Source organism: Panthera leo, chromosome B2 (assembly GCF_018350215.1).
Source record: "Panthera leo isolate Ple1 chromosome B2, P.leo_Ple1_pat1.1, whole genome shotgun sequence".
Lineage (NCBI taxonomy): Eukaryota > Metazoa > Chordata > Mammalia > Carnivora > Felidae > Panthera > Panthera leo.
In genome coordinates, this window is record NC_056683.1 from 128,381,439 (window position 1) to 128,405,760 (window position 24,322).

At 41.0% G+C, this 24,322-nt stretch overlaps 1 protein-coding gene and 1 non-coding gene across 3 annotated transcripts in view; one reads left to right on the forward strand and one right to left on the reverse strand.

Annotated features, from left to right (window-relative positions):
* The window catches only part of AIG1 (androgen induced 1), a 241,373-nt gene that overhangs the window by 114,828 nt on the left and 102,223 nt on the right, over positions 1-24,322 (forward strand). The window lies entirely within an intron of this gene.
* TRNAQ-UUG lies at positions 21,288-21,371 on the reverse strand. Its single transcript has one exon. It is a non-coding gene; the product is annotated as a tRNA-Gln (tRNA).

Genomic DNA, 24,322 nt, shown 5'->3' on the forward strand with positions numbered 1-24,322 from the left:
AGAGCACCTGTTTTTGGCCTCACCACTCTCTTCAGGTAGCCCAGCTTCTTATATGGCCACTCATAGCTCCCAAAGAAGTGTTCCAGGAAGTCCGGGCAAAATTGCAAGACTTCTTAAGGCCTAGCTTCAAAAACCCAGAGCGTCACTTCCCTCTGCCTACTATCAGTCAATCGAGTCCATAAGGCAAGGTCAGATTCAAGGGGAAGGGACCTTGCTTCCATCTCTCAGTAAGAGGAACAACAAAGAATTTATAGCCATCTTTAATCTCCCATAGAAACAGTGGATGGAACAAGATTCTGAACAATGTGGGGAGTCCAAGTTGAGAGCAAGGGTGAAGGATTCCTTAGAATGGTGAAGAAACATGTCTGCCCTGGAGATAAGAACAAAGAAAAAGGGTTCCAGAGAGAGGAGATAGACTTTAAGGTGAAAACAAGAGAAAGCGGAAGGCGTTATTTTCAGAGAGTTCAAGTAATCCAAGGCTGTCTAGTGGAAGGAGAACCTCACATAATGGAAATTAGGCTGCCCACCCACTGTCCATATATTTTACCTCTGAGTTGCTTCCTCATTCCGACAGTGTATCTTCACTGCCTTCACGCGAGGCATGCCTCACACAGACTTTAGTCCGAAGTCACTGCAAGATCTTTGGTTCAGAGTTTCAGTGCTTTTCATGTGCCCCGTGAACCAGTGTCCTAGTCTCCAGAGCCATGGGGCAGGTAGATTGGTCTCCTTGGAAAATGAGCTCACGTGTGACTTCATTCCTGGTCCACGCTTAAAGGATTGAGCAGACCAGCCATGAACCCGAGCCTGCGTGGCAAGATGTGAAATCCGCTTGCTACGAATGATCCAGATAATCTCCTTCAAGCCTCTTGTGGATAAAAACACAGAACCACATAAGGGTGACATTCTGGCAGGTATTCAAAGCTGTAGTGGTTGTGGCTTGGCTCCTGTTGTATGCACAGAGCTGTTGGATTGGCTTGATCGACGCAGGTCTCCCTGGATTATCCTTTTGATAAGTATCTTTAGAAGCTTACTAATTAACTTTAAAGGAATGTTTCTCTTTGGCACTATGTCTCATTCTTTTTGCATTATCTATTCCGGTGATAAATGATGGATGCATAAATACCTTACCTTTGCTCAATCAGTGTTTTCTGTTGTTGACGTAAAGTGTACAAATTGGATTTATTTCAGGATGGCTGAACTTGGAATGTGACGTTTTGCCAAGTCAGAATCTCACTTGCCCAGACAACACACATGTGGATTTTGTAGTTGTCTTCTTTTTAAAATAGTATATGTCTGTAGTGCCATTGATTAATGTAATGTTGCATTAATGTGCTGTTATAACACCCCAGGGCATGCATGCATTCTTCTGCCAGCAGCAAAAAAATTCCCCAAACTAAAGTTTTTAATAAACTACAGATTCCAGGGCAAAAAAAAAGAAAAAAAAAAAACCATCAACCATGAGAATTTATGGATAGCGAAAGTACTTGAAGAACCAACTTTTGATAAGCTTGCCAATGGAAATACACTGTAATTGTTCTATAATTTCATTCCTGTAAATCATTAGTCATTGTCTATATCTCTTCATTTATTGAATCTTTTCAATGACCCAGATATCTGACTGTGTTGTGCCACAACGTTGCCTTTTATTTTTGTTTCTTAACAGTCCAGTGTTGATTCAGTCAGATTGTCAGATCCAGACTTCAGGGAAAGCTGACATAGACACGTATGTGACATGGCTCAAGCTGCAAAAATTAAAATTGAATTCTTCACCATCCATTGTAAATAGGACTTTCTTCAGCACGGCGCTGATGTAAGTCTGGCACAGGGTCATTCTGGACCTATTTTAAGTAACAACTATTTTTTTCCCTTTCTCAAGGTAGTTTTCAATCTTTAACTGTCATATTTTCCCTCTTACAAAAATCTGGAATCCTATTTTGCTAAATCAATTAGCCGAGGTAAAATTTAATGGAATAAAAACAATCTTGATAGAATATATCCAACTTTGTAAATGAAGACGCGACTTCAGCCTGCTATCAGAGGGCATGAATCCTGTTCTCCTCTTCCCCAGTTTCCAGGGGAATTGTTGTTGGCAAATATCTATTTGATAAGAGAAACCCAGGCAAGTTTTGCTTTTTAAGTGTAAACTTCTCTTAGCCTTACAGTGGATTTAAAATATAGAAAGTGACATCTCTCTTTATAACCCCCTAAAACTTTTAAGATCCAGAAGAAAGCAAAAGATATAAAGACAAAAAATAAATAAAAATTCAGTGCTCCTTAAAGGGAAGAAAATTTTTCTATAATCCAGTTTTAGGAATCAACATTTTGATGTAAGTAATTTATAGTTATAGTCATAAGATCACTAAGTTCAAGCATGCAGAAAACCATTCCATTGTCTTTGCTAATAGAGGCCAATTTAAATGAGCTGGACCTGATCTTAGTAAGATGCCTTCAAATCCAACTGGTGTTGATGGTCACAGTTGAAATAAAGAAGAGGGTATTTCTTTTAGATTTCAATACTTTTAGATTTGGACATTTTTTCATGGATTCTGCAAAACCAATATCAATTAAGATTAACAATTAACGAATTAACGGATAGTATCTCTGCAGTAGGTGGTTATCTGCGTTAAAAAATTCTGTGCTGGGGCACCTGGGTGGCTCAGTCAGTTGAGCATCAGACTCTTGATTTCAGCTCGGGTCATGATCTCCCAGTTCATGAGATCGAGCCCCATGTCGGGCTCTACCCTGGCAGCATGGGGCCTGCTTGGGATTCTCTCTCTCCCTCTCCCTCTCTTTCTCTCTCTCTGCGCTCCCCCCACTCATGCACACACACACGCACACTCTCTCTCTGAAAATAAATAAACAAACTTTAAAAACTGTATGCTAAAGGGACAAGGCGCATGAGGTCATAAGCACTATAAACTCAGGAGGTGTTAGGGTGAGCACCCTGTACCCCATAAGGGTAATACGAAGGGGCGTGTGGTGGAACAAGTTGGGGAAGCTGTCACTCCCTCCCAGACATCATCCCTTTTGTGAATGCAGATTTTTTTTTTCTTTTTTGACCAAGTTGTAATGACCTAAGACTTAGATTCCATCCCATGACTGCCCTTGCTCTAAAACTGCCAGATAGCATACCTCCCATGTCCCAATTATGCAGTCCTCTTGTGTTTTTCTGGTGTTTGTATTCCCATAGTTGCAAATAAAAAGTATATTTTTAGTTTTAGAATTTTCCTTTCCATTAAAAAAAAAAAAATCCCTGAAGATTTGTGGCACCAGTGTTATTTCTGTTAATGTCATTGCTTCCATAGCAGCAAGCTGAGACTTTGTAAGAAACTATGTTTACAAAAAAGCAATTATCTAAGTGAACATTATAGCTACATGTAGCAAAGTTTCAATTTAGATTTCCTGTAACCATTACAACACACACACACACACACACACACACACATACAAGCACTTCCAATCTGTGTTATAAACACAGTGTAATTGGCCAAGGAGCTGTCGGTAAAGCTGAGGTGTGACCGGTTTTTTGGACTTCTCCAGCAGAATAAAAACTCACACAGTTCACCTTCTGAGCCGTAGAAGGTAGGATCTTCCCTCCTCTCAAATCCCAAAGGGAGCAGAGCATACAATCAATGAGATCGTGCTGTTATTCAATCCTTAGGATGGGTTTCATGACAAAATAGAGAGGAAACAGAAAATAAATTTCCAGTTTTTCACAGCTCCTCTTGCTAAGCATAAATGTAACGTTTTTATTTTACCCAGAAGATTCTTCCCTCTTGGAACTGCAGTTGGTAGAGGCATGTCTTTAATTTAAGATATTTCAGATTTGCTTTAACCATCTAGGTCAGAGATTTCAGTGGCCGTTCTATAAAGAAATCAAGATACCTGTGCGAATGGTAATTTCTAATTAGATCTAAGTCGGTATAGTGTGAGATGAGAATGACATCTGGAGAAAGCATGCTGAGGAAGACACTGCCCAGCTTTTTACCTTCATGTGAGTAGGGCTGACCTTCTCAAGTGCTCAAATGTGGCTTGGCATTAGCAATCTTCTCTGCAAATCGAATTCCCAAACCTTTCTGGTGGGCCTGGCCTATGTTGGGTTGTGCGGGTAAAAGCTAGCTAGGAAATAAAATTAATATTTTTCTGCAGCCTTTTCAAGCAACACCCTTCATGAAGATAATCAAATTCGGGAACTCTCGGCCACAGAACTTTGTAGCCATTGTGCAGAAGTACAAGCGAAATAAGAGCTGTGGGCCACGTCCCCCCTTCATGCTGAGAGCTCTCAGTTGCACGGAGAACACAGCCATGAATCCAGAGTAAAATAGATGGATACAGACAGAAGAAGCAAAGTGACACATAAGCAGCCAACTGTGTTATATAATAGGGGGGTCGGAAGGGCCAGTGATGCAAGGTCTTGTTAGACTGTCAAGGCTTAGTTCTTAGGACACATTTTGAGGAACAGAAGGCTGTAATTTAGTGAGGAGGAAGAACAGTGTGCTTCGGTTGCATCCAGCAAAATAGTGGCATCATAAACCCGAGCAACACTGCAGAAATTAAAAATTAAACTCTCCATATTCATACTGCATGAAAGCAGCCCCATAAAACTCTGATCTCTCATTCACCAATCAAAAAACCTTCTCAACCATTTCAGATATTTCCCCCAGCTATTCTGAAATTCAGTTTCTTTATTCTAGGGTCCTAAAACAAACAAACAAACAAACAAACAAACAAAACAACAACAACAACAACAAAAACCCTCCATTTTATAATTCAAGAAGACTGCTGCAGCCAACAGAAATCAAGGTGGTGGAGCCCTCAGGAAGCCACGGGCAGAGGCACTGCTAAGGAGGAGGGACGGTCACCCCCATGGTCCTGCGCTAGTGATCCAGCCAAAGCCAGTCCCAAAGGAGAAGCCAGTGAAATGCAGGGAGCTTCTCCTCCAGGGCCTCGTGTGGCATGGGCCCTGAGCCTCTCCCTGCATTGAGATAACTTTGTGTTTACCTGGAAGGTTGGCTGAAACCACTCCACCCCTCACTGATTCTTCAGTAAAGAAAACACAGCTCTTGCTGTAATGATTTAATAAGAAGTAAATGTTATAATTCTGATGTGTTTCCTAAATATTGAATTTATTAAACATCTATGTAGGTAGCGAACAGGATGCTAAAATTATAGTACCTCTTAGATCATTGTGGTAGACAGGCAGATGGCTCCCAGAGAAGTCTACACCCTAATCCCTGAAACTGATGAATATGTTATGTTACACAGCAGAGGGGCGGAGTTAAGAATGTAGCTGGACTGTACATTGAGAATCCACTGATCTTCAGGTAAGGAGATTATCCAGGTGTATCCATTTAGACCCAGTGTGATCACAAGGTCCTTTAAATGTGGAAGAGGGAGGCAGAAGAGTCAATGTCAGAGCGATGAGATATAAGGAACGCTCCATAGGGAGTGCTCCTGGGTGGCTCGGTCTGTTAAGTGTCCAACTCTTGATTTTGGCTCAGGACATGATCTCACCATTTGTAGGTTTGAGCCCTGCATCAGGCTGTGTGCTGACAGTGCAGAGCCTGCTTGGGATCTGTCTCTCTCCCTCTTTCTCTGCCCCTCCCTTGCTCACACTTTCTATATCAAAATAAATAAAGAAACTTGAAAAAAAAAGAAAAGAAAAGAAAGACTCAACAGGTCACTGCTGGCTCTGAAGATGGAGGAAAGGGCCATGAGCCAAGGAGTACAGCTTCTGTAGATTCTGGAAAAGGCAAGAAAATATATTCTTCTTTAGAGTATTAGGAAGGACTGTAGACCTGACAACATCATGATTTTAGCCCAGTGAGACCCATGGCAGACACCTGATCTCCAGAAACTGTTCAAGGAATTTGTGTTGTTTTAAGCTCCTATGTTTGTGGTAGTTTGTTATAGCAAGGACCCACAAACATATGGCCAACTAATCTTTGACAAACCAGGAAAGAATATCCAATGGAATAAAGGCAGTTTCTTCAGCAGATGGGGTTGAGAAAACTGGACAGCCACATGCCGAAAAATGAACCTGGACCACTTCCCTAGACCATACACAAAAATAAACTCAAAATGGGTGAAAGACCTAAACTTAAGACAGGAAGCCATCAAAATCCTCAAAGAGAAAGCAGGCAAAAACCTCTTTGATCTTGGCCACAGCAACTTCTTACTCAACATGTCTCCAGAGGCAAGGGAAACAAAAGCAAAAATGAACTACTGGGACCTCATCAAAATAAAAAGCTTCTGCACAGCGAAGGAAACAATCAGCAAAACTAAAAGGTAACCGATGGAATGGGAGAAGACATTTGCAAATGACATATCTGATAAAGGGATAATATCCAAAATCTATAAAGAACTTACCAAACTCAACACCCAAGACAAATAATCCAGTGACAAAATGGGCAAAAGACATGAATAGACACTTTTCCAAAGAAGACATCCAGATGGCTCCAACGAACATGTGAAAAAATTCTCAACATCCCTCATCATCGGGGAAATACAAATCAAACCCATAATGAGACACCACCTTACACCTGTCGAAATCGCTAACGTTAACAACTCGGGCAACAACAGATGTTGACAAGGATGCAGAGAAAGAGGATCTCTTTTGCCTTGCTGCTGGAATGCAAACTTGTGCAGCCACTCTGGAAAACAGTACGGAGGTTCCTCAAAAAATTAAAAATAGAACTACCTTATGACCCAGCAATTGCACTGCTAGTAATTTATCCAAAGGATATAGGTGTGCTGTTTCGAAGGGGCACATGCACCCCAATGTTTATAGCAGCACTATCAACAATAGCCAAAGTATGGAAAGAGTCCAAATGTCCATCAATGGATGAATGGATAAAGAAGATACCTATATCTATATCTATATCTATATCTATATCTATATCTATATCTACACAATGCAATATTACTCGGCAATTAAAGAATGAAATCTTGCCATTTGCAACAACATGGTTGGAACTAGAGTGTATTATACTAAGCAAAATTAGTCAGAGAAAGACAAATATCACATAACTTCACTCATATGTGGACTTTAAGATACAAAACAGATTAACATAAAGGAAGGGAAGCAAAAATATTAAAACAAGGAGGGGGACAAAACATAAGAGACTCTTAAATACAGAGAACAAACTGAGGGTTGCTGGAGGGGTGTTGGGTGGGGGGATGAGCTAAATGGGAGAGGGGCATCCAGGAGGACACTTGTTGGGATGAGCACTGGGTGTTATACATAGGGGATGAATCACTGGATTCTACTCCTGAAATCATTATTGCCCTATATGCTGACTAACTTGGATATAAATTAAAAAGACAAAGAAGGAAGGAAGGAAGGAAGGAAGGAAGGGAGGAAGGGAGGGAGGAAGGGAGGAAGGGAGGGAGGAAGGGAGGAAAGGAGGAAGGGAGGAAGGGAGGGAAGGAGGGAGGAAGGGAGGTTAAAAAAAAAACAATGGTGTGATTTCCTTCACAAGTGTCAGAAATTACCTTGTTCATTTGCTTCATTTTCTTATGGTCTCCCTTTGAACAAGAATACCTGCTCTGGGCCGGTTGGGGGCGGGGGGGGGGGGTACCCTGCCTGTGTGTTCACTGCTCATCCTGGAAGTTGGGAGCAGAGTTTGGAATACACTGGTGCTCAATAATTACTTCTTGAATGTCAAGTGAATAATTGTGTGCGTAAGTAAATGATTAGAAATCAATCTTCTCTCTGGAGCTTCTGCAAGATATATACATAGAAAATCACCAAGGGAAGGTGGAGGGTAGTAAAGGATCAGAGACCCACAGGGAGAGTAGATCTAAAGAGTACAGTAAAGTTTCAGAATGTATCAGTTACAGAACAATTAAAATTTAAACCCTCTGTGTGTTTGAAAGAGCCTAGGAAGCAGAAGAATGTAAGACTGCAGAAAGAAGTTAACTTTGATACAGGAAGAATAGTGGGTGTTCAACCACAGAAAACTGTTAAATGCCTTTTTTAGATTGACTTACCATAGTGCTTTAAATCAGTTTTTATCGGAAGACAATAAAAAAATGAAATTAACCTATAGCAAAATATATAGTGAGAAACTGGACCTAGCAGAGAAACTGGGTAGAGCATCAATTGTGAAGCAAAATCAATATGGAAAAAATGTGTATCCTGCTAAGGCTTTCACTGTGCCTGTAAATATTAACAGGCAGCTTTCCACATTTGTTACATCACAAAGAAGGGAAAGATTACATTTAGAAACTCCCACAAAGTAAAAGCCAGGTGTTTTATGTGTTTCTCTTTGTTCATTTTCTGCATTGCTGGTTTGCAGGCAGATGTTTAACCCTATCTTTGCTTTTTGACTCTTCACTCATCATCAAATGTTCCTTAAGCACTCTGCACATAATAACTTGTTTGATTCTACCTATGAGGCAGGTGCCATATACACCATTTTTATAGATGAGGAAACTGAGCCTTTGCAAAAGTTATGGTGACTGCCTGAGGTTGCACCGTGACTTAGTGGTAGAGTGTGAAGTTAAGCCCAGGCAGTTTGTGGACACCACAAAGTGTCCACTCTCTTAGCTGCCCCCCACGCCCTGCATACACCAGATGCTGGGTTGGGTCCTGGGATAGATCGGACCCAGTTCCTGGCCTCATGAGGCTCACACTCTTGTAGGAGAGCCATACTGGAAATGAGAATGGCACAAATGTCTATGGTGACTGGTGCCATGAAGGAGACACACAGCATAGGATTCTGAGAAAGTGAATAAATACCAGGGTGGGACTAATTCAGTTCTGGGAACCAGAGGCCAGTCACGTTGCAGGTCTCCTACTTTTATTCTGTGCCAAGAGCAAAAGAATACTTCTATGTGAAAATGTGTATCCATATAAATGCCTCATATGCAAACATTAGGTGAGGGGAGGTTGATGAGATGTCATCTGAATGAGTTTTTAAAATTGCAACAGTAAGTTAATTTCTACATTTTTTTTTTCTTTCTTATAGTATGACACCTGGTCTGATTATCTTTTATCTCAGTCCGGCATTTCTCATCCTCAGCAGTATTGAATATTTGGGCCAGATAATTCTTTGTTGTGGGGGAGGGGAGTCCATTGTAGAATGTTTAGCAACATTGCTGGCCTCCTCCCACTAGTAATAACCCTTCCCCACCCCAAAGTGTGACAACCAAAAATGCCTCCAGGAATTGCTGGATGTCCCCTGGAGAGCAAAATCAGCCCGGGTTGAGAAGCAGTGGTAAGCCACCAATAATTCAAATTCCACCTATGTCTGAAGTCCAATTACCTTGCCTAATGCTTCCAACCCATTCATGTCTCCAACTTTTCTTCTTGGCAACACTGAAGTCTTTGAAGCTCAGCAGTTATATTTCTTAATTCAGACACAAACACACACAACACACACATACACACAACACACAACACACACACACACCCATCTGAGGCTGGCTACCTTAGGACGGGAAGGAACATGTACAGGAAGGAAGAAAATCAGCCCTTAGCTCCCCACTGCTCTGCACAGGGTTCGATTTGAGTTTTGTACCTCACTCTGCTGCATAGGAAGAAAAGAAAGGTCAGGGTGGAAAGAACCATCTAGCACTATAGATTGGCTGAGGGCATGGAAATAAACAATTCTGAAAGATGGCAATCCTGAGCAAAGGACCTACCAGATGATGACGTTTGATCTTCTGGGGAAAATGTCTCATTACTTTATAGTTACACCTATCCCAGCCTTAAGACTGAGTCATGAAATGTAAATGTGGTACCATATGGTGTTGCACTCCTGAAGAAAGAAGGTAAGATGTGTGAGTGTAGGAGAGCTTTGAGTGGCTGTGCCTGAGACAAGAGGTCCCTTGAGGTTAGTTCCCATTCAGACCAAAACTTAGAAGGTCCCAAAGGTGAGGTAGCAGCATGAAGAACAGTCAAACAATAGAAATTAAAGTGAATTTTAAAGGCTTGCATGGCCAGCATCTGTTCTCGTAAGACAGCAACTCAACAAAACAGAAAGACTTTCTGCTTTTAAACCAAGAAAGGCAGACTTAATCTGTAAAGCCTGTGCTTTGCGTGGGAGATGTGATGGAGGGGAAAAAATGGAACCACGAAGCAGCCATCTCTGGATCAACTTCTTAAAAAGCATCGTGATCCTAAGTCTTAACAAATGTCAAAATGAAGCCTTAAATAGCCCCACTGAATTCTACATCCCTGAAGTTGTTCCTAGAGCTTTTTGATTTTTTGCAGTAAAATTATAGAAAAGGTAGATTTTTTAATGTGCTAAATATTCTTACAGTACCATTTTAAATGTAATTATGTATGTTTAGTTATATTGTTGCTGCATTTTATTAATGAATCCAGAAACAATTATCGTGGGCTATCAAATGCCGGTTAGTGTGCCTGGAGATACAAATACATACTTTGTTGCTGACTTCAAGGATCTTATTATCTGGTGGAGAAAAAAAAAGATGAGGAAACTATCACAATGCAGGCTTTCAAATGTTTTGACAGAGTATAGGATGGCATAATAAATAAGGGGCAGCCTCCCGCTCAAACATGGAGGTCATGAGAAGAGAGCAAGTATCTGGAAAGTTTTTTCTGAGAAGACAAAAATCTGTGTGAGCAATTAAAAAAATAAAAATATTACTTAATTTAGTCGATTTGAGACTTTAAACAAGTCCATTTTGAATAAGTCTATTCTTATTACTCCTCTCATAAATGATGAAACGTGGACTATAATCAAATAGAAAGTTGGAATTATAGAGAAACATAGATCTTTCGTGAGTGTTTGAATAATTGCCACAGCACTGAACAAAAGAATAATAAAATATATGGCTGATTTTTCCTATTAAGAGTATTTGCCAAAGCCTAATAAAATTCTCTTGATATCTTGCTTCATAAAGTGACTGAAGGGAAATGCCTCCGTGTTTTCCTACATTTAAAGCCACTAAGATATGTTACTGCCAAGATATGCAAATAGTGCTGCCTGGACTGGATGTAGGGGTGACAGGTTGAGTCTGGAATGCTTGTTGCTCTCAACATGCAGTTTTAAAGAGCACTGGACTTGGGATCAGAAAACCTTAACGCAAACCCTACTCTACCGTTTAGTCAGCTGTGAGATTTTAGGCAAGCCACCTCACCTTTCTCAGCCTCACTTACCTCCTGTGTAAGATGGGGTTCCACAGAATGACTGCAAAGATTAAATGAAATACAGGAAAGCCATGGGAGAGGGGAAGAAGAAAAAAGAGGTTAGAGTGGAAGAGAGCCAAAGCATAAGAGACTCTTAAAAAACTGAGAACAAACTGAGGGTTGATGGGGGGTGGGAAGGAGGGGAGGGTGGGTGATGGATATTAAGGAGGGCACCTTTTGGGATGAGCACTGGGTGTTGTATGGAAACCAATTTGACAATAAACTTCATATATTGAAAAAAAATAATAAAAATTAAAAAAATAAATTAAAAAAAATAAAAAATAAAGTAAGCTCTATGCCCAACATGGGGCTTGAACTCATAAAAAAAAAAAAAAAAGAAAGAAAAGAAAGAAAAAAGAAAAGAAATACAGGAAAGCCTTGTTTTGCAAGCATAATTCATTCCTGAAACACGCTCGTAATCCAAAGCACTTGCGTATCAAAGTGAATTTCCCCATAAGTAATAATGGAAACTCAGATGATTCATTCCACAACCCAAAAATATTCATATAAAAATGATTAAGATACTGTAATATGACACAAAATAATAAAATACAAAATATAAAGAAAAACAAATTCACCTGCACCTACCTTTGAAAACCTTCATGGCTGGTGTGAGGGAGACAAGAGAGAGGGGGGTTATTGTGTAGGACGACTTTCACTGTCACTAATGGAATCACTGCTATCTATTGGCTTAATGGAATCCTTTTCGTGCAAGTTTAACAAGGAACCTATCCAATGACACTCGTTTTTGCCTCCTTTTGAGGATTTTGCAGGAATGTGACATTGCATTGATGATCACCCACAATCCCGGAGCGAGACAGAGAGAGACAGAGACAGAGAGAGACAGAGAGAGAGAGACAGAAACCATTGGCTCAGTTTTGATCATGTGACATTCAGTGTCATGTAATACTCGTATTGGAAGACATTGCTCATTTATCAAGTTAAAATTTATTAGAAATGTTTGGTCCTCTTGCAGAACACTCCCAGAAGAAGGAACTCACAATCCAAGGTTTTACTGTATAGGTTAATTTTATCCATTATATTCCCTTAGTAAGTAGCCATTGCCTGAATGGATATTCTCTTACAACAATACAAGATCATACTTTAACTTAAACATAATTGCAAAATATGTGACAAGGAGTAAATGGAAGGCTCCTGCTGTCTTCCTACTTCCTGCCCCACCCCAGTCTGTCCTCACTATGACCAGAATGATCTTTATGAAACACAGATTGATCGTGTCCCTCTCCTAAGTGGTATCCTTCAGTGCCTACTCATCACTGTCCAGAGGAAACTCAATGCCTTTTATGCAGAGGTCCCTTCTGTTCTGGGGGTGATCTGTGCCCACCTCTCCAGATAATCTCCTGTGCCCCCTGGCACACCCTGTGCTCAGCCAGGCTACATGTACCACCCTCTCTTCTCCTCATGTCTTTGCACACACTCCTTCCTTATATGGGAATGCCCTTGATCCCAGTCCTTCACCCTGCAAAATACTTCTAGCTAGTTCTTGCATGTTCAGCGCAAGTCTCAAGACCTTCCTGTGTGCTTTCCATAGTGTGCCGATATCTGCTTCCCCAGGAAACTTCTCTCCCTGAAACGCCATTGTCCATGTGCTTTCTTCTCTCCCCTGTTGACTCAGACTCCTTGAGGGCGGGGACTCGGGGTCATTGCACTTTGCCTTTGCCTCACCCTGTGCCTGGAACAGTGTCGGTCCTCAGTAAGTCTTGTTGTATGCGTCAATCAATCAATCACTGCGATGGACTGAATGTGTCCCCCCCCAAATCCATATGTTGAAATCTTAACCCAAAAGGCAATGGTGACAAGAGGTGCAATCTTTGGGAGGTGATAAGGTTATGAGAGTGGAGCCCCCATGAATGGGTTTAGTGCCCTTAAAAAAAGAGATCCAAGAGAGCTCTCTCACTCTCTTTCTACCAATGTTAGGCCCAGTGAGAAGAAAGCTGCCTATAAACCCGAAACTGGGTCCTCAACAGACACATCAATCTGCTGGCACCTTGACCTTGGACTCCAGAACTGTAAGAAATAAGTGTTTGTTGTTTAAGCCTCCCAGTGCGTGATAGTTTTGATATTTGTATTAAAAGAGCCCAAATGGACTAAGTCACTGATATTAATTGACGTACCAAGTGATTAAACATAAGACATACGCATACCAAATGATTAAGACACAAGACAAAAGAAGTATAATTTGTAATGCCAGAATACAAATTCTTCATTCTTCAGAAACTTCCATCCCCAAATGAAACAAGGTATCAGTTATCAGTAAATCTGCTGTGCATGATTTCACTAAATACTCTTTGGTAGCCAAGACTGCTACCTGCTAACTCAGCATACATTGTTTCTTTTCTCCAAAGTAATACACTTATTTTGAGTGGGGCACATGGTTACCAATTTTTTTTAATCTTTATTTCCCAGTCTGCTTTGCAGCTGGATATGGCAAATGGATAAGTTCTGGCAAATAAAATGTAAATGGAAGTGTTTTTGCGGGACTTCAGGAAAGCTACTTAATCAGGGCTCATAAGGAAGGCAATCCCCCCCTCTCCAGCCTTTATTCTTCTGCTTTTCCTCTTTCTTCTAGCTTGCTTTTTAGAAATGGTAATAAGAGTCTCAGAAGCCATTCTGGACCATGAAACCATGGGGTCATCTTGATGAGGAAAGCCATGTGCTAGGATGTCAAAGCAGAAAGACAGAGGGAGTCCTTTCCCTGATGACGCTATTAACTCCTGTGTTGCTGGCCTCTGGACTTACTTATGAGAGGGAACTACATTGATACTGGAAGGCAGCAGTTAACAACTTACAAACTTACAAGTTACAAACCAACAAGTTACAAACTTGTTTAGTAAAGAGCCAGCTAATAAACCTTTTAGGCTCTGGAGGCCACATAGATGTCTGTCAAAACTGTGCAGCTCTACTGGTGGATTACAGAGGCAGCCACAGACAACACATACACACGGAGTGACTGTGTTCAAATAAAATTTCAATATACAAAAATAGGCAGCAGGCTGGATTGAGTCCATGGGCTGGCACCTGTTATTCCCTGCTCCAAGACACCATGACGTCGAGTCTCTGTGGTATCTGTAGCCAAAACTAACCCTGACCAATGCATCGTATTTGGTGAGATGAGCCTTCTAAGTTGGGAGAATCGTCAAGACTCCTGTTTCATTTTTGAAAATAGTTTTTCTTTCAGTAGACTGCTTCTCCCCTACTTTGTCCTGATTGAAATTTACAAAGTCCTGACATTTCTGTTTCCAGACTCTTTTGATTATGGAGACCAAGTGAATCGGATCCAGGGCTTTTCTAGGTTTCCCTCAGTTCCATTATGTTTAGTTTGGAGGGTTCCAGCAGAATATAAATGGGACAGTCGTCAGGTGTGTGGACAAGGAGAATGGAGGACAAAAAACAAGGCCTTTAAGAATGGAGTGAAGGACACCATACCGAGAGCCCCTGAAGCGTGTTTGAGTTATATGATGAAACTTCCAGGCTGACTGGATGGCACCTTATTGTACGGTGTTACCAGGGAGATTTTACAAGCTGAACTGATGTTTAGCAGCAGGGCACAAGCTGGTCTTGAAGATTCTTTTCAGCAAAGACTTTTCCTGATGCTCTTTGGATGTCTTGGCTCTTCTGGTTTAGCTCATCCTGTGAAAACAGAACAAGTACAGAGAGAGAATGGCAAATTGATTTCCCATTCCGTGCAGATTCCAGCCGACGGCTAGTAGCTGTCTGGAGCTCTGTGTTGAGAAGGATTCTGTGGCTGCATTGGGGCTTTAACAGAAGTGGTCTGTGCTTCCCTAGCTGTGTTCTTCCCAGGGGCAGGGGCGCAGGAGAGAAGAGGTCTCAGACAGGTCCTCGCTGTTGGTATAGACTCAAGGAACATGAAAGCTAGAAGGAAGCCATAGTTTAAACAGGCTCTAAACTGGTTCTTTTTACATAGGGTGTTATTAAGGCTCAGAATGCAAAATGCAAGGTTATACAACTAGTGGTAAAATCACAATTAAAAGTCAGTGGTGGAGGGGGCATCTAGGTGGCTCAGTTGATTAAGCATCCAACTTCGGCTCAAGTCATGACCTCACAGTTTGTGAGTTCAAGCCCCGCATCCGGTTCTGTGCTGACAGCTTAGAACCTGGGGCCTGCTTCAGATTCTGTGTCTCCCTCTCTCTCTGCCCCTCCCCTGCTCACACTCTATCTCTCTCTCTCTCTCAAAAATGAATAAACATAAAAAAAAAATTTTTTAAGTCAATGGCGGATATTTTCATTACACATACTACACATATATAAATAAGATCTTTTTACGCCTTTTACTACTTTTTGTAATTTCTCCCTAACAGAACTGGAACCAGCTTGTAAGATCAACCAACACTTTCAGAGCTCCTGTTCCTGGCACTTTATGAACCTGATCCTTCAGACTCTGTTTAGTTCTATGAGCCCCCAGTACCCTTTCAAAAATTAGGGGTGGGGTGGGGGTGGAGTTGTTGTCAGGTTAATTATCATCAGATCAGTTTCAATTGCCTGCAATCAAGAACTAGGGTTGATATGGAAATTGATCCCAGGAGTGGGTTTCAGGAAACAGACTCTCCAGGAAATACGAAGAAATTGGGAATTGATTCTCTAACCTAGATTAGGTAGATTGCAAAGTCCTATTTAATATCCAGAAGGTGATTCCAACAGCTCATGGCACCCAGTGGTCAATGACTTAATTAAATGCATCTGTGCTCATCTTGCATCAACCACTCATGGAGGGAAGGAAAGGTTTTGGATTACCACTGCCATGGAAGACGGGAAAAGATATGAGAGATCCGAGGCCCCTAAGGTGAGATGTAGAATGAGGAGCTCCAAACCACACCCGCTTGGACCAAGGTACAAGAAAAATCCAAGAACCTTCAATGGTCATGTAAAAAAAAAAAAAAAAAAAAAAAAGTCCTTTATGTATGTGGCCTCCAAACAGAGGTATTTTAGTAAAAAATTAAATCCCACAAAGTTTAATCCCATGGCATTTTAAACCATAATGTTAGCTGAACACACAGTATCTTCCAGTGTCCTGGGAAGAGCAGGGCCCAGGGAATTGGAGCAGTTAATCTGGGGGACTCAGAACACCTAGAAATCCCTGCCGCTAAGGGCCTCCCTTGCCCTTCGATGAGGCTTCTCCTCCTTGCTGAAGAGGTTATTCTGCTGCATTACCTGCAGGAAGGTCCGTGCCAGGAAGAGCCACTTTTGGGACCCCAGAATCTTCTCTGTTCTTCAAGCCCAAACCTTTGCAGTAAATTTTTGCCTATCATTTTTAGATAGCAGCATTTCCTAAATTCCTGCTTCCAAGTAATTTATTTATGTGAGATTCTGAAGGTCTCCATGAGTGAGGTTCAATAAATCTCTGTTTTAGAACCCTCACAATTTTTCTACTAAAATAAAACAGTTTAGTAAATTGACAAGTCCTTAGTACTAATCAATTACTACAGATATACAATTAAAAGCAATTTTTAAATGAATAAAAATTCTTAAGTGTACTTGGGACTTTCCTCATTGATCTTCTTCTTTTATTCAATCACCGCTTTATTTTTCTCTGTTTTTCTACTCCATTTTATTATTGTTCTTTATTTTAAAGGTAATAAAACCAACATTAGAGAAAAATTAAGATAAAGAAAACATGACCCATGATTCTGTCATTGGTACCCTTTTGGTTTATTTCCTTCAGGGCTTTTTCATTTTCTTTTTTCCCTCTGAACATTATGATAAATATAATGTTTGTGCTTCTTAAACTTAATATATTGCACACATTTTAATCTCTTCGTGTCTCCATAACCTTCTTTCCAAAGGGTGCCTAATACTGAAAAGAGTATAGGCATTAAGCTGTGATTATTAATTATTGAGGAAAGGAACTCTCCTTTATTATACCCAGCTACTGGTGGGTATTCAATTACCATTCGCTGAATTGAATTGAAATTCCTTGCCCATTCTAACTTTGTAATATTTTAAACATTCTTCCAACATCTTTATGGTTATAGCTTTTCACATATTTTTATTTAAGATAGAGTCTGACAAGTGGGGTCACTGGTCATGTGGTATGACCGTGTTTATAGCTCAATATGTGTTGCCAAATTGCTTTCTTTCTGGAAGGGCTGTATCGATTTACGCCGCTCTCCGGCAATGCATGAGGTCACCAACCTCACTGCCCCCTTGTCAGCTCTCATGCAATAGGAGGGGGTACAGCATCTCATTGTGATTTTAGTGTGAATGTTTCCTCATTTGTGTATATACTAATTGCATTTTCTCATTTGTGAATTTGCTTACTTTGCGTTAGCAATTTGAATGAAGTCTATCTAGAGCGAAGATAGTCATTTATACTTACTGCAAGTATTGGCCTCATTTGGGTCTTTTTATTTTCCATTTAGTTGTAGGAGTTTTTGGAACAGCTTTACTCTCAGTTGAAGAGAAAACTATTAGCCTTCTTCTGAGAGTCCCTTGAACTCGGAAGATTTGCAACCTAGTGAAAATGCTCCTGTCCTTTGCTTTAGTTGCTGGCATTAATTGACCAAAAGGGAGACAACTTATTCTTAACTGCTGTCAGCTAATCCAGGAAACACTTGAAATTACCTTGTCCTACAAGGCAGTAGTGCTTGGATGGTCAAAAACAGAATAAAGTACCAAAGGCTGCCCGTTGTTACTATCCCTTTCCAACTAGGAAATTTGCCTCCATTTGATCAAACCCTCCTGCCCAACTTCTTGTCTCTGAAGCAGGTGTTTGACATATGTCTTCACAAATATTTGCAGATTTCTCTCTTCTTCCAAACCTGCTTCTCATGGAGTAGCCATGTGGCCCCCACTTCTCCACGAGAAATTGAGTCTAAACAGAACAAAAACAGTTGCCACTATCAAAGGTAGTGATTCCTAGAATTGGGTATCCTTGTTCATTCTCAGCATCGTGCAAATCATATCTTTTGTTCTTTTCCTAAACCTCTGCCACTTTCTGACCCCCAACTCCATAGTTTATTCTAGTAAACTACACCTGTTTTTTTCTAGCAAAATACACCAATTGGTGTAGTTCACCAATTTTTAACTTTAGTTTTCCCTTAGGGGAGGAAAGAAAGACTAATTCAACTTCTAAAACTTTTTTTTTTTCAGAAATTTCTGCCTTAATCCTATTCCCTCACATTTTACTCCTAGACTCTAACTGAAACATCTTTTCTTTCTGAGGAAACCTCTGTGAACTGCAAGACACTGAAAACAGGATCTGTTATTTGTCGTTTCAAAATTAATTAAATAGAAGTGATATCTTCCAAAGCATCAGAACTCAGATATACATTTGTACTAAAGGTAATTGGTTAACACAAAGTTGCACAGAAACAAATTCCATACCTATACGGGGGGTGTATGTGTTTTATTTAACAAAACATAGGGAGAAATTATTAAATCAGAGGTCAGGAGATGGGTCCTAGTTCCACTTGGCCAATTATCAGCTAAATGGCCTTGAGTGTATCATTTAACTTCTTTGAGGCTCAATTTCCTTACCCACAAAACTGGATTTTCAAGCTTTAGGGTTGTCTTTAGCGAAACAACTCAGTTTTCAAGTGAAAAATAAAAAAAAAAAAAACAGGCACTTGTAGAATTCTTCCGGTTGAAGTAATAGCAGGAGGCCTAGGGTCCCATCCTCTTAACCACCCCAATCTTCTGTTTCTCAGGGCTTCAGAGGCTGCTCCAAGGAACCCTCAGATTACCCATTATCATGATGTCTTAATTCATGTTTGGAACGACCAAGTTCTCCTCTAGCTCTGAAATGCTGTACTCTCCAGTGGTTAAAATTCAGATCATGCTAGGATTGGATTGGGTATTAGCAGGGTGGTGAGACCCGGGCATTTGGGGGTATCCAGGAATAGAGAAGTGATGCCTCTGTCTGCCGTCTACACAAGCGCATCGATGTGTCATGAAATTTTTTTAGTAGGAATAACACAAATGCTTTCTGTGCACCGTGAACTGTAAGGCAGATCATCCTATATTACCTCCTTTAATCCTCTCCATCAACTTCATCTGAAACTACTCACCCCACCCCACTCCAAACACAGTAGTCCAGCTCAGGTCATAGGGCCCCTTCTCTTATTTTAGGTTCCAATGTATATGTCACATTCTAAGAGAAGTCTTCTTTGGCCATCCTAACTAAAGATATCCTGGACATCGTATCTTGTTTGATTCACAACATTTATTACTACCTGCATAAGTATTTAATCAGCTTATTAGTTTGTTATATTTATTTTTACTTGTATAGTTTCTGACTCTCTCCACATACTCTGAAATGGGGACCCCATGGAGAATAAAGATGTTGTCCATCTTGTTCATCACCAAATCCTCAACACTGAGAAAAGTGCCTTGCCCACAGTAGATGCCTTGTAAGTATCAGGTGAATGAATAAATGAACAAGAGAGGTACTTATTGTAATCTCTGTTGCACAGATGAGGAAACTGAGGCTTAGAGAGGTTTAATTACCAGCTGTAAATCATATAACTGGTAAATGATAGAACTTTCATTCAAAGTCAAGTTTGACCTAAAATCAACTGGCCTCTCTTGGTGGAACCATTTTCAACACTAATCAATGCCCATATCTGCCTGGTGGAATGCTAATAAGATAATGATTACAACGATAATGAAAATTATGATACCCATAATTGCATACCGAACGTGTGTTCCTGGGGCTTCTCCTTGATCACCTACAGAGCACACATTACCTTAGCTAGCAGCACATTCATCATTGGGTCATCTAATTTTTGAAAAGTGTTCTCTCGAGCCAAAAATCTACCTTCACGAGTCTTCCACTCACTGATCCTAGTTTATCCCTCCGTAACAAAACAGAACAAATCCTTTCTGGCTGCCAGATAGGAGAGGAGGTGAGCAGCAGCAGGGTGGACTCTGTCTGAATTTCCTGAGTTTCTTGCCAGTGTACAAGTACCTGGTAAGCCAAACATTCCCAAGTGGTCAATTTACAAGGCAGTTTACCTGCCTTGGGTACTTTAATGAGTAGTAGTGTTGTTGTTTCATCTTAATTAATGGTGATATTCTTTTCCTTCACCAGTAGATCCGTGCATTCTTGTTAAGGAAATTGGGTCCTCACCCCCTGGCTTTGAGTGATCAGTTTTGCTTTTGCAGACTGCCTTCATATGAAAGCCATCTTTGTACAATATTCACTTTCCCCTCTAACTTGGGTGTGATGAAGGCCGACAAGAAGTCTGGTAAACCCTCTGAGCTCCTTGAAACCAAGGCCCAGTAAAAACTTGTTTAATTCAGTTCTTTTATGGTCTCTGGCTTTAGCCTTTGGCCTTTGAGTGCATTTTCATCCAAGTTCCACTGTGGTCTCTGTGGTCTCCGCTGGTGGCAGCTGGTTCCCAAGGATATTACCTGTGTTTGAATCTAACATGGCTCATAACTTTTATCTAGATCAGTTGCTTTGGTCTGTTCCACCTGAAGAAACAGAGAAAAATGTGATAATAACAGCTAGTATGTAGTAAGCTCTGTGAGCCAAGAGCTGTTTTAAACCCTTTACTTATATTATCACATTTAACAGACAATAACATGTCCTGGGAGAATAGCACAGGCCTCATGAGTGCTTCACATTCATTACTTAATTTCATCTTTAATTTCCATGTCCTGCCTTACAGTATTCTATCTTCCTCAGTGATATGATGGATTAAATGCATAGTCCATGGAAAGAGCTTAGAACAGTGCCTAGCATAGAGTTAGCACTCACGAAATGTTAGCCATTGAGGCTCCTGGGTGAGCCAGTCAGTTAAGCATCCAACTTCAGCTCAGGTCATGACCTCACAGTTCATGGGTTTGAGCCCCGCCTCAGGCTCTGTGCTGACAGCTCAGAGCCTGGAGCCTGCTTCAGATTCTGTGTCTCCTTCTCTGCCCCTCCCCCACTCGCACTCTGTCTCAAAAATAAAATTTAAAAAAAAACAAAAAAAGAAATGTTAGCTATTATTATTACCATATTTCTTTCTTTAAAATTTTTTTAACATTTATTTATTTATTTATTTTTGAGAGACCAAGAGAGACAGAGCATGAGCAGGGGAGGGGCAAAGAGAGGGAGACACAGAATCTGAAACAGGCTCCCGACTCTGAGGTGTCAACACAGAGCCTGATGTGGGGCTCGAACCCACGAACATGAGATCGTGACCTGAACCAAAGTCAGATGCTCAACCAACTGAGCCACCCAGGCACCCTTGTCATATTTCTTTCTGAAAGCTGAATAGATTCAGTATTGTTGGATCTAGACTCACAGTAGAGCATGCATTTTTCTGGCTTAAATCAACATACTGTAGTACAGTAGACAGGATGATAAGGTCCAAGTGGTAACATGCTACAGGATAAGAGACCTGTGATCAGGCATGAGCTCTGCCACTGAATAGATTGAACACCCAGCAAGTTCCTGGGCTCCTAAGACCCTCAGTTTCCTCATCCGTACATGAGACATGTGAACCTAATGATCTCTAAGACCCTTTGCCCTTCTAAGTCCTCCCCACATATTTCTTTGTCAAAATGTGGGGCTTATCTTTCTTACCATGAGGTTTGTGTCTGTACCATCTCCACCCACCCATCACGTTAAAAACCCAAATCACTATAATGGAAAATGATTCGGGAAATGCCTAGCAAGGAAGGTGAGAAAAGCCCCCTCCAGGACCTCTCCTGCCTGCTCCCCAGCACTGTCGCCGGTATGCAAAGCCAACCATACCCGAGTGGCTTAGGGGGGAAAGCACAGCATGAAATACACTACTGGTAGGATTTGTTTTTGTTTTTTTTTTTGTTTTTCAAATGGGTCTCTTAGGATTCTGCTGCATGGAAGGTGGCGTGTCATGGTAAGAAAAGTGCTGACCCAGGAGCCAAGAGCTTTTGAGCTTAACTCCAGCTCCAGCTCTGCCACTGTCTGGTCCTCGGGCAAATGACTTACCTTCCTTGAGCCTTAGTTGTTTTAATTGTCACAAAGGAATTGTTCAAGATCTTCCGATTCTAAAACTCTCTGCTACTAAGTTCTTTATGTGAGAACAATGCTCTGATGAAATCCTATGGACAGAAAAGCATTTTTTTCACTTCTTTCTCTTTTCTTTGCCAAGCGTAATGAGAGTTGGTGTGGAAAAAAAAAGTGCTGTGAAAAGGTTCATTCAGCCTTTTCTTAATAGATCGAGTGGTTGGTATTTCTGCTGGCTTCTGAAATACATTACAAATCACAATCTGGAAAAAGTTCCAAAGCAGCTCCAAGCTTTCCTGCTGAATTTGGATACATCTTTAGGTCTTACTCTGCAGCTCATCCTTAACAACTGACAAAATATTTACTTTGCTCGGTACAGAAAAGGGTAACATTTTCCAAAATATTAAACTAGGTTGGATTCAGAACACAGACAATGAGGCAAAAAGTTGGACCTCTTTTCCAAGCCATGTCGTTGAATCATTTTCCAGAGTGCCATGAGAAACAGGGCCTTAGTGGATGTTTATGCTCCACGGTAATTCTGAAAAAGACGGAAGCCAGCCAGCCCCTGTCTAGCATGCCCACTGGTGTGTAGAACACAGGTTCTCAAAGTGTGGTCCCCGGACCAGGAGCATCACCATTGCTAGGGAACTGCTTAAATATACAAACTCTCACAACCTATCCCAGAACGATGGAATCAGAACATCCTGAGAGGTGGCCCGGCAATCTGTGTTGTAATGAGTCCTCCAGTAAAGAAGTCCAAGTAAATCTCACACTGGTAAAAGTTTGAGAACCACTGGTGTAGGGCCATGAGGGCTACAGGCACTTCTTACCTTTGAATGGAAAGTGTGAAACAATGGCAAGACTAGTAGCTTTTTCTCATAAATAATTTTTTTTCTAACATAAATAAGTTGGTATGTAAGTTTGAAACTTGAGCATATTGTTTTTCAAAATGCCGTCCCCCTCCATCCCCCAGCTTCCTCTACCCTGCCCCCTAATCCCGCCCTCACCTACGTGCTCATGGCAATGGTGTCTGAGTTATTTGGCCACTGTTTAGGACAGTAAAAATGCACTGCAATTTGTTTTAACATACTTGCACATAGCTGGTGGTTCTGATCAGAACTAGTTGTACTTTTAAAAAATTTTCACTTGAGATCTCTCTTAGGGGAAAATAAGGAGACAAAAATGAATGCCTAGAATTTATAATTTTGTTATGTTAATTAGTCTTATCATTAACAAAATAACTATTTTTATAAATAAATTGTGATTTTTAATTTTTTTAAGTGTATTTATTTTTTTTTTGAAAGAGAGAGAAGCAGAGAGACGGGGAGAGAGAGAATCACACTCAGGCTCCACAATCAGCACAGAGCCTGAAACAGGGTTTGATCTCATGATCTGGGATCATGACCTGAGCCAAAATTAAGAGTCGGACATTTAACCAACTGAGCCACCCAGCCGCCCCAATAAACTGTGATTTTTTTTAAATACAGGAAATAACTCTAGTTGCCGGCTTTAATTAAGAAATAGACTACCATTTAAATGACTATATTGTGTCTATCCAAAATCGCAAATAATTTCTGAGAGGAATGAAGATAATCCTCACAAACACCTCGTCATGCCACTCCAAAATGTCTCACACCTGCCCACTCATGTGTGTGACCTGCCCAGCCACTGCAGGCATCTGAGCTGTGACCTTTGTCCTGCAGTCTCAAGCTTGGCCACGACATTCAGCCCCAGCGTCCCCCATCTGTTGATTTGGAAGGCTCACAAACCTGTAACTACAGTGATTTCACTCCCAGGTTCCAGCCAGTATTCCAGCTACTTCTATATCTTTCCAGCACCTTAGAGACCTGACAAGAGATCACACATGCAAACCAGAACCCGTCAACATGTACCCTAACCTGATTCTCTCTGACATTCCTTTTCTGATAATGAATGTCCCCCTCTCTGCCCTCTACCATCTGCCATAATTTGGGGACAGGAGAGCAGATATAGTAGAAATCACACCCGTTTTGGAACTCTATAGATCTGGATTCAAATCCAGGCTCTTCCACCTACTGGCCACACGCCATGAGGCGACTCCTCAGATGTTCAGCGTCTTCAGGTGCACACTGGAAGATGGCAAACGGGAGGAAGCAAAGATGAAAAGTACATAAAAACAGGATGGTGTACCGCATTGTCCGAACCAGAACACATGGAGAATGAAA